Here is a 10,757-nt window from a genome sequence, read left to right as displayed (position 1 = left end):
AGAAAAAAAAAAAAAAAAAAACCCTACCCTCAATGCCTTGGGCTCTACTTCTGTCTCCCTGAGCAGTCACGGGCCCTCTCCCTGTTTCTACCTGGTGTGCGAGACTGGGTGTCAGACTGGCCTCTTGGCCCCTCCCCCACTGCTCAGTCTTCTCCTCTTTGGGAGACCTTTCCGGTTGAGCTGTAACCCTGGGCTCTCCCTCAGCACTCCCCCAACCCCCTTGCCCTTGATGCTTTGGGAGTTCCTTACCTCTGACTCTTTCCCTGGATCTGCACTTGGCTTAGTTCTCCAGGTGCTATGAAATCCTGCTCCATTCCATTCACAGTTTACCAAGCTTCTTGGAGGAGTGCTCCCCTCTGGTTCTGCCCCCTTTTCCACCTTTTTTGTTCCCTCCTCCTATGTAAGCACCATTTCCTTTTCTTCCTCTTGGGCTCCTCTTCTGACATCTGCATTTAGGGGTTACCCCCAGATCCTCTCCCCCATTCCTACAGATGTTCTAAATTCCAGGGCACCCCCTGTCAGTGCTGCGGTTGACTCCCAAATTGATATTCCCAGCCCCAACCTCTCTCCTCAGTTCTGGACCCACATTTCCAGTGACCCAAGGGATAACGTTATTTGAAAGTCTTGCCATCACCCAAACTCACTTGGTTGAAAATGAAGTGTGTCACCCTTTCCCTAAAATAACGCTTCCTCCTTGCTCTCCTTTTCCTCTTCTGGGCCCTGTCATGGCCCTGTTACTTGTGCAGGATGTCACATACTTTGTTTTTTTGTTTTTTTGCTTGTCGTTTTTAATTTGAGAGAGACACAGAGCATGGGCAAGTAGGGAAGGAGGCAGAGGAGAAAGAGAATCTTAAGCAGGCTCCACACTCAGCATGGAGCCTGATGTGGGGCTCAATCTCATGACCATGAGATCATGACCTGAGCTGAAATCAAGAGTCTGACGCTCATGAGGCTCAACTGACTGAGCCACTCAGGTGCCACAGGACGTCACGTGCTTTGAAAAGGAGATCACAAGGTGGTGTGGAAGGTCTAAGAGTACGGGTGAGTCTGGAATACGTCGTGGAGAAGACCTGTGTTGCACCAAATCTTAAAAGAATAGGCAGCGGGCCAGAACGAAGATGAGGAATGAGCACATCCAGGGAGTGGAAATGCTCCAGGAAAGTGGTAGAGGCAACCACCTCAAAGCAGTGAGGAGAACCCCCGGGTGTCCAGGTTTCCAGCGGGGAAGCTGTGGGAAGTGGTGCCGAGGTGGTGGATGTCTGGCAGAGCCTCCTGGGCCTGGTCCAGTGGACTAGGGAGCGACAGGTAAAAGGCATTGCTTTGGAAGTCAGTACTGAAGTGGGTGGAAGAAAACCAAAGTAGGAGGGACTGGGAGCAGAGAGAATTGCCAGGAAGCTTCCACTGTAATCCAGGTGGGAGTTCTGTGGCCTTGGCTAATGATGGTGCCATTCTCATGGGAACAAAGATTGTTAAATAACAAAAATTCAACCGAGTGAATTGTAGGGATCTTACTGGCTTCATAATCCAGCCATGCAGGGGGCAGCATCCCATCTAGCAAGTGGAAGGGAGCTCCCAAGGGCTACAGAAAAAGAAAGGTTTTTAAAGGTAGAAAGGAAGTGGAAAAAAAGGAAATTATTAGGGAAGAATCCATTGTTTTAGGCAAGATCGCCTTTCCTAAGGAAAGCAGAAGGGGTGCCTCAGTAAATATCCTGGTGTTGACAAGGAAATTCCCATGTTGACTGGTTAAAGGTTACATTTCTAGGGGGTTGAAACGGCAGTTAGATTAGGTATTAAGTCTTGGTTTACTGACCAGGGGTCTTAACCTAAGTGACACCATTTTGGGCCTGTGGTTCTCACTTTAACAAGATGAAACAGAAAAACACTTTCAAAGGAAGGAATCACCATCGTGGGTGACTGATGGGAAACCAGAGATTGAAGAAGAGAAAAATAACCTCTGACTCTCTGGTTCAGAAATTGGGGAGGTCAGGAGAGTGAAACTGCCCTTGTCAGAGATCAGGAAGTTGGGAAGGGGAACAGTTCTGGAGGAAAATCAAATCCTAGGAACAGAACAAAAGCACTCACACAAAAGACAGGAATTTTTAGAAAGGAGCACCTTGTTTCAACCCCAGAGGCAATCAAAGAAATGCAAATGAAAACAACAGTGATATATTTTTCAACTGTCAAATTAGCAAAGAAAAAAAAGCATTAAATACTACTACTCAGTTCTGGCAACATGCAAAAAGCACACAGTTAACTGGACTTAGTGTAAACAGATGGAACCTTTCTGGAAGCAATCTTACAGTATATGCCATCCATTATTAAAAGTTTTTATCTTTAATCTCATTTCTAGAGCATTATCCTTAAAACAATAATTTAAAAATGCAAACTAGGGGCGCCTGGGTGGCTCGGTCAGTTGAGTGTTGAACTCTTGATTTTGGTTCATGTCATGATCTCACAATTGTGAGATCCAGCCCTGTGTTGGGCTCTGAGCTGGGTGTGGAGCCTACTTAGAGTCTCTCTCTCACCCTCTGCCCCGCCCCCCTCTCCCCCCCAAAATAAAACTTAAAAAATAAAATAAAATAGCAAACCAAAATGTAGATACAAAAAAGTAGTGTCGTCAATAGGGTACAACATTAGACCAAAAGATAATGGCTGTATATTAGAGTATATTAATTTGATGGAATATTAGGTTAGCACCAAAATAACTAAAATAATTTATTTTTCTTTCTTCCTATTTAACCCATCCTCTCCACCCACTTCTGCTCTGGTAACCATCAGTTTATTCTCCATAATTAAGAGTCTGTTTCTTGATTTATCTCTCCCTCTCTCTCTCTCTCTCTCTTATTTTTTCCTTTTGCTTGTTTATTTTGTTTATTAAATTCCACACATGAGGGAAATCATATGGCATTTGTCTTTCTCTGATTTATTTCACTTAGCATTATACTCTCTAGCTCCATCCATGTTGTTGCAAATGGCAAGATTTCATTCTTTTTTATGGCTGAATAATATTCCATTGTATGTATATACCACATCTTTATCCACGCGTCCGTTGATCAATGAATCACTTGGGCTGCTTCCATATCCTGCTATTGTAAATAATGCTGCTATAAGCATTGGGGTACATGTATCCCTTTGAATTAGTGTTCTTGTATTCTTTGGTTAAATACCTAGTAGTGCAATTCCCAGATCGTAGGGTAGTTCTATTTTTAATTTTTTCAGGAACCTCCATATTGTTTTCCACAGTGGCTTCACTAGTTTGCATTCCCACCAACAGTGCAAGAGTGGTCCTTTTTCTCCACATCCTCGCCAACAGGAAACTGTTGTTTCTTGTGTTTTTGATGTTTGACTTAGCCATTCTGATGTGTGTGAAATGATATTGCATTGTAGTTTTGATTTGCACTGATTTGCATTTCCCTGATGATGACTGATACTGAGCATCTTTTTTTTCTCCCTTTTTTTCTTCCCTCCCACTTCCACCTGGCTGCTAACGGAGTATCTTTTCATGTGTGTGTTGACTATATCTGTCTTCTTTGGAGAAATGTTTGCTCATGTCTCTTGCTCAATTTTCAACTGGACTATTTGGTTTTTGGGTGTTGAGTGGTATATATGTATTCTTTATATATTTAGGAAACTAACCATTTATGAGTATGTCATTTGCAAATATCTTCTCCCATTCAATAGATTGTTTTTTACTTTTATTGATTGTTTCCTTCACCATGCAGAAGCTTTTTATTTTGATGTAATCCCAATAGTTTATTTTTGCTTTTATTTCCCTTTCCTCAGGAGACATATTTAGAAAGAAGTTGCCACAGCTGATGTCAAAGAAGTTACTGCCTATGTTCTCCTCTAGGATTTTTATGGTTTCAGGTCTCACATTTAGATTTTTTTTTTAATTTTTAATGTTTATTTATTTTTGAGAGAGAGAGTGTGTGAGCAGGAGGGTGGCAGAGAGAGAGAGAGAGAGAGAGAGAGAGAGAGAGAGAGAAAGAATCTGAAGCAGGCTCCAGGCTCCAAGCTGTCAGCACAGAGCCCAACGGGCTCAGACTCATGAACGGTGTGATCATGACCTGAGCCGAAGTCGGATGTTTAACCAACTGAGCCACCTAGGCGCCCCAGTATTGAGTTTTGAGAGTTGTTTACATATTCTAGATACAAGTCCTTTGTTGAATAGGTAGTTTGCATATATTTTCTTACATTTTATAAGTTGTCTTTTCCTCTTCTTAATAGACTTTAGCAGAGCAAAGATTTTAATTTTGATGAAGATCAATTTGTACATTTTTCCTTTTATAGATCATGCTTCTGGTATCAAGTTTAAGAACTCTTTGCCTAGTCTAGATCCTGAAAATTCTCTCATATATGTTATACCTTTATACTTCACATTGAAGTTCATAGTCCAATTTGAGTTAGGAGTTGGTGTTTTTTTTTTCTTTGTACTTTTTAAATGTTTATTTATTTTTGAGGGGGAGGAGGGGCAGAGAGAGAGACACACACACACAGAATCCAAAGCATCAGCGCAGAGCCCAATGCAGGGCTCAAGCTCACGAACCAAGAGATCATGCCCTGAGCCAAAGGCAGACCTTTAACTGACGGAGCCACCCAGCAGCCCCTTGAGTTAGCTTTTATTTATTTATTTTATTTTATTTATTTTATTTTTTTAATTTGTTTTTTCTAACTTTTATTTATTTTTGAGACAGAGCATGAACGGGGGAGGGTCAGAAAGAGAGTGGGACACAGAATCTGAAACAGGCTCCAGGCTCTGAGCTGTCAGCACCGAGCCCGATGAGGAGCTTGAACTCACAGACTGTGAGATCATGACCTGAGCCGAAGTCAGACGCTTAACCGACTGAGCCACCCAGGTGCCCCAAGAGTTAGTTTTTTTTTTTTTTTTTTAATTTTTTTTTCAACGTTTATTCATTTTTGGGACAGAGAGAGACAGAGCATGAACGGGGGAGGGGCAGAGAGAGAGGGAGACACAGAATCGGAAACAGGCTCCAGGCTCTGAGCCATCAGCCCAGAGCCTGACGCGGGGCTCGAACTCCCGGACTGCGAGATCGTGACCTGGCTGAAGTCGGACGCTTAACCGACTGCGCCACCCAGGCGCCCCCAAGAGTTAATTTTTAAATAAGGTGTGAAACTTAGGTCAAGGGTTGTTGTTGCCAATGGTGGTATTGTTTTTACTTATGGATGTTCAATTATTCTAACACCATTTGTTGAAAAGGCTATCTTTCCTTCAATGAATTGCTTTTGCACCTTTGTAAAAAAAAAAAATTTGTTGTGCATATTTGCAAGGATCTATATCTGGGTTCTCTATTTTGTTCCATTGATCTATGTGTCTACCCCTCCCCCAATACCACACAATTTTCATTACTCTAGTTATATAATAAGTCTGAAAGCAGATAGACTGATTTTCCATACTTTATTCTCCTTTTTCTTTTTTTTTTTTTTTTTTAATTTTTTTTTCAACGTTTTTTATTTTTGGGACAGAGAGAGACAGAGCATGAATGGGGGAGGGGCAGAGAGAGAGGGAGACACAGAATCGGAAGTAGGCTCCAGGCTCTGAGCCATCAGCCCAGAGCCCGACGCGGGGCTCGAACTCCCGGACCGCGAGATCGTGACCTGGCTGAAGTCGGACGCTTAACCGACTGCGCCACCCAGGCGCCCCAATTCTCCTTTTTCAAAATTGCTTTAGCTCTTTGAGTTCCTTGACTTTCCATATAAAGTTTTGAATAATCTTATTTACATCTACAAAAAATCTTGTTGGGACTTTGAAAGGAATTGTGTTAAGCCTGTATATCAATTTGGGGAGAATTGACTTTCCAATGTTGAATCTTCTGATTATAAACATGGATGTCTCTCCACTTATTTAAATCTTTGACTTGTTTCATCAGTGTTGTTTAGTGCATGTCCTGTGCGTGTTTGTTACATTTACATAAGTATTTTTTGAGCATTTGTAAATGCCATAGTACTTTTAATGTCTGTATGCACACATTCATTGCTAGTATATAGGAAAATAATGGATTTTTGTATGTTTCGCTTATATTCTGTAACCTTACTAAACTCACATATTGGTTCTAAGAGGGTTTGTTTTTTAATATAGATTCCTTAGGATTTTCTACATAAATAATGACGTCATTTGCAAATAGGAACAGTTTTATTTCTTCTTTTTTAATCAGTATTTCTTTTATTTCCTTTTCTTGCGTTATTGTCCTGGCTAGGGATTGCAGTACTATGTTGAATATGGGTAGTAGAGCAGACATCTTTGCCCTATTTCTGATCTTAAGGGAAAGTATTCAGTCTGTCATTATTAAATAAAATGTTAGTTGTAAGATTTTTGTTTAGATGATTTTTAAATGTTCTCTCAATTTAGTATACTTTTATTTTTCTCTTGAGACTTCACTGTTGACCCACAAAAGCTGTTGTTTTCAAGTATTTGGCGATTTTCCTGTTACATTTCTGTTATGGATTTCTGGCTTGATTCCATGTGGTCAGAGAACACACTGCACAATTTCAATTCTTTTAAATTTGTTGAGGTGTATTTTATTGGCTCAAATATGGACCATCTTGGTATATGTTCTGTGGACCTTTGAAAAAGATATGCATTCTGCTGCTGTAGGGTGGAGTGTTCTAAAAATGTCAATGAAATCCTGTTGATTGATGATGTTGCTGAGTTCTTCTATACCCCTGCTGATTTTCTGTGGAGCTGTTTTGTCAGTTGTTGGGAGAAGGGTGCTGAAGACTCCAACTACCAATGTGGATTTGTCTATTTCTCCTTTTGGTTCTACCAGAATTCCTTCACATATTTTGCAGATCTGCTGTTTGGTGCATACCAATTTAGGATTATTATGTCTTCTTGAGGAATTGACATTGCCATTATTATATAATGTTCTTCATCGACTCTAATAGTTTTATTGATCTGATATTGACTTTATCCAATATTAATATATTGATTCTTGCTTTCCTTTGCTCAATGCTTGCATGGCATACCCTTTCTCCATCCTGTTACAGTCAACTCGCCTGTGTCATTTTTTTAAGTGAGCTTCTTTCTTCCTTTTTTTTTTTTAATTTTAAAAAGAGAAAGAGAGTGTGAGTGGGGGAGAGGGGAAGAGGGAGAAAGAGAGAAGATCTTAAGCATGCTCCACACTGAGCATGGAGCCTGACACAGGGTTTGATCCCACGACCCTGGGATCATGACCTGAGCCAAACCAAGAGTCGGACGCTCAACTGACTAAGTCATCCAGGTGCCCCTGATGTGAATTTCCTATAGACAACATATTGTTGGGTTTTGCTTTTTAATCTACTGTGTCAACCAGTCAACCTGTTTTTTGATTGGTATATTTAGACCATTTACATTTAATGTAATTATTAAAAGTTAGGGCTGAAGTCTGCTTGTTCTGTTTTTTGCTTTCTGTTTCCTGTCTTCCTATGGGTTACTTAAACATCTTTTTTTTTTTAAGATTTATTTTTATTTAAGTAATCTCTACACCCAGCATGGGGCTTGAACTCTTGACCCTGAGATCAAGAGTCACATGCTCTTCTGACTTAGCCAGGCAGGCACCCCTTGAATGTCTTTCTGTAACACATTTTCTTAGAAAAGTTTTAGTTTTACAAAAATATTGTGAAAATGATAGACTTTCCATGTACTCTATACCTAATTTCTCCTATTATTGCCTTACATTAGTATAGAACATTTGTTATAATACATCAATATCAACACATTTTTATTAACTAGCCCATACTCTACTCAGATTTCCTTAGTTTTTATCTAATGTCCCCTTTTCACCCCAAGATCCCATCTAGGAGACCATATTACATTTAGTTATCATATCTCCTTTGGCTCTCCTTGGCTGTAGCAGTTTCTCAGACTTTCCTTGTTTTGGATGATCTTGACATTTTTTGAGGAGTACTGGTCAGTTATTTTATAAAATGTCCCTCTATTGGGGGATTTGTCCAATGTTTCTCTCTCTCTTTTTTTTAAGTTTATTTATTTTGAGAGAGTGAAAGAGAGCATGTGAGGGGCAGAGAGAGGGAGAGAGAGAATCCCAAGCAGGCTCTGCACTGTCAGCACAGAGCCCTATGTGAGAAACACAAACTGTGAGATCATGATCATAGCTGAAATCAAGAGTCAGATGCCCAACCGACTGAGCCACCCAGGTGCCCCTCCAATGTTTTTCTCTTAGTTAGACTGGGTTTATGGATTTGGGGGAGGAAGATCACAGAGATAAAGTTCCATTTTCATTACATGTCAAGGATACATACCATCCATGACTTACGACTGTCGATTTTGATCACCTGACTGAGGTAGCGTTCTTCAGGTTTCTCCACTGTAAAGTTATTCTTGACCCCTTTTCCATACTATACTCTTTAGAAGTTAATAACTATGCACAGCTCACACTTAAAGAGTGAGGAGTTAATGCTCCACATCCTTGAGAGCAGATTGTTTACATGAATTATTTAGAATTCTTCTACATGGGAGATTTGTCTCTTTCCCCCATTTATTTATTTATTCAATCAATTATTTTATCAGTATGGGCTGATAGGTATTTATTTTATACTTGGGGATGTAAGCATTCTATTTATTTATTTTGAGAGAGAGAGAGAGAGAAGGAGAGGCAGAGAGGGGGAGTGAGAGAGGGAGAGAATCCCAAACAGGTTCTACAATGTCGTCACAGAGCCAGACGCAGGGCTCAAACTCATGAACTGTGAGATCATGACCTGAGCCAAAACCAAGAGTCAGATGCTTAATTGACTGAGCTACCCAGGAGCCCCTGGGATGTAAATATTTTTAAATATGTTTTAGAATCCATTTTAATTTATCTGTGATAGTTTTGAGTGTATCTCTTTGTATATTTTTAGTGATTAATCTAGGTATTACATTATATGTATATATAACATATCACTTAGTCTACTTGTGTTATAATTTTACCTTATGTCCCTTTACATCTTTTTAACATCCCCATTTATAATTAGTTACCTTAAATATTTCTCCTACATACATTTAGAAACACATAGATAATGTTATAATTTTTGTTTCAAATGTCAAACATAACTTAGAAAACTCAAGAGGAAAAGGAAAGCCTAATATATTTATCCATATATTTGTTTACTTTGTTCTTTCTTCTTGATATTCTAAGATTCCTTCTTCATTATTTCCTTTCTGTTTAAAGAACTTCCTTGAGCCATTCTTTCATGGTAGGTCTGCTGGCAACAAATTCTTAGTTTTCTTTCATCTGAAAGTGTCCTGACTTCTTCATTCCTGAAGGATGGTATAGAATTCTGGGTTTACTGTTCTCTTCTTTTAGTATTTGAATAATATCACATCACTTCCTGTAGACTTGCATGGTTTCTGATGAGAACTCTGTTGCCATTTAAACTGTTACCCTGTAGGTAAGGTAGTCAGTCTTCTCTGGTTGTTTTGAAGACTTTTTTTTCTTTTGTCTTTAGTTTTCACAAATTTCATTGTGATGCGTTTTGATATGGAATTGCTTTGGCTTATCCTGATTAAGGTTTGCTCAGCTTCTTGAATCAATAGGCTAACATCTTACCAAATTTGTGGCATTTTAAGCCATTACTTTTTTTCAGCCATTATTTTTTAAGTATTTTTTCAGTTCCATTTTCTTTTTCCTCTCCTTCTGGGACTACACTGATACAAATACTAGAGTTTTTGTTATAGTTCCACAGGTCCCTAGGCTTGATTCATTTTTTTTTTTTTTTAGTCTATTTTCTGTCACTCAGATTGCACAATTTCTGTTATTCTGTCTTGTAGTTCTCTGATTCTTTCCTTTGTCCTTTTAATTTTTCTGTTGGATCTATCTGCTGATCTTTATACTTTGGTTATTATATTTTTCAGTTCAAAATTTCCATTTGTTCTTCTTTTATCTTTTATTTCTTTACTGAGTCTTTCCATTTTGTTCATTTGTTTCAAGTATATTTGTAATTGCTTGCTGAAGGATTTTTTTTTTTATTGTGACTGTTTTAAAATCTTTGCCAGATAATTCTAACATTTTTGTCATCTCATTGTGTGGGCATGCATTGATTCTTTTTTTCATCCAGTTTGAGATATTACTGGTTCTTGGTATCATGAATGATTTTTTAAATAACTTTCTTTTTTTAAGTTGTTGGGTTTTTTTTTTAATCTCTATACCCAACATGGGACTGGAACCTGTGACCCTCAGATCAAGAGTTACATTGTTCTCCAACTGAGCCAGCCAGGTGCCCCTGATGAATGACTTTTTATTGGAACCTAGGCATCTGAATGTTATATTATGAGAATTTGGATCTTCTTTAAACCTTCTATTTTCACTGGCTTTCTTTGACATCACTCTGACAAGGGAAGAACATGGTGCCACCTTACTGCTGCCAGGTGGAGATAGAAATCTGGGTTCCCCTCTCATCCTCCATTGCCACTAGAGGGGGGTGCTCCTTATCACTGGACAGAGTAGAAGTTCCAGCTCCCACAAGGCGTCCATAAACCCTGTGTTAGTGCCTTTGTTATTGCTGGGTGATGATGAAAGCCCTGACTCTCTACTAAACCTCTTCTGACAACCACCCAGCAAGGAAGGGTGCCTCATGACTGCGGGTGGAGGTGGAAATCCAGGCTCCTTATGTGATCTTTACTGACAATGCAGGGGGGTTAGGACCCTTTCCACTGGCTGGTGCCTCCTTACAGCCTCAAGAGGGTGGAAGTTTAGGCTCTTCACTCAGCTTTTTCTGGCATGGGAAAAGCTGGGGCCCTTCTTCTGGTGTTTGACAGGAGTAGA

At 39.6% G+C, this 10,757-nt stretch overlaps 1 protein-coding gene across 2 annotated transcripts in view; it reads right to left on the bottom strand.

Moving 5' to 3' along the window:
* CD4 (CD4 molecule) overlaps positions 1-10,757 on the bottom strand; it is a 44,029-nt gene that overhangs the window by 7,739 nt on the left and 25,533 nt on the right.

Source organism: Felis catus, chromosome B4, assembly GCF_018350175.1.
Source record: "Felis catus isolate Fca126 chromosome B4, F.catus_Fca126_mat1.0, whole genome shotgun sequence".
NCBI lineage: Eukaryota > Metazoa > Chordata > Mammalia > Carnivora > Felidae > Felis > Felis catus.
The sequence above is the reverse complement of the archived record's forward strand: the minus strand, read 5'-3'. Positions and strand labels throughout refer to the sequence as shown.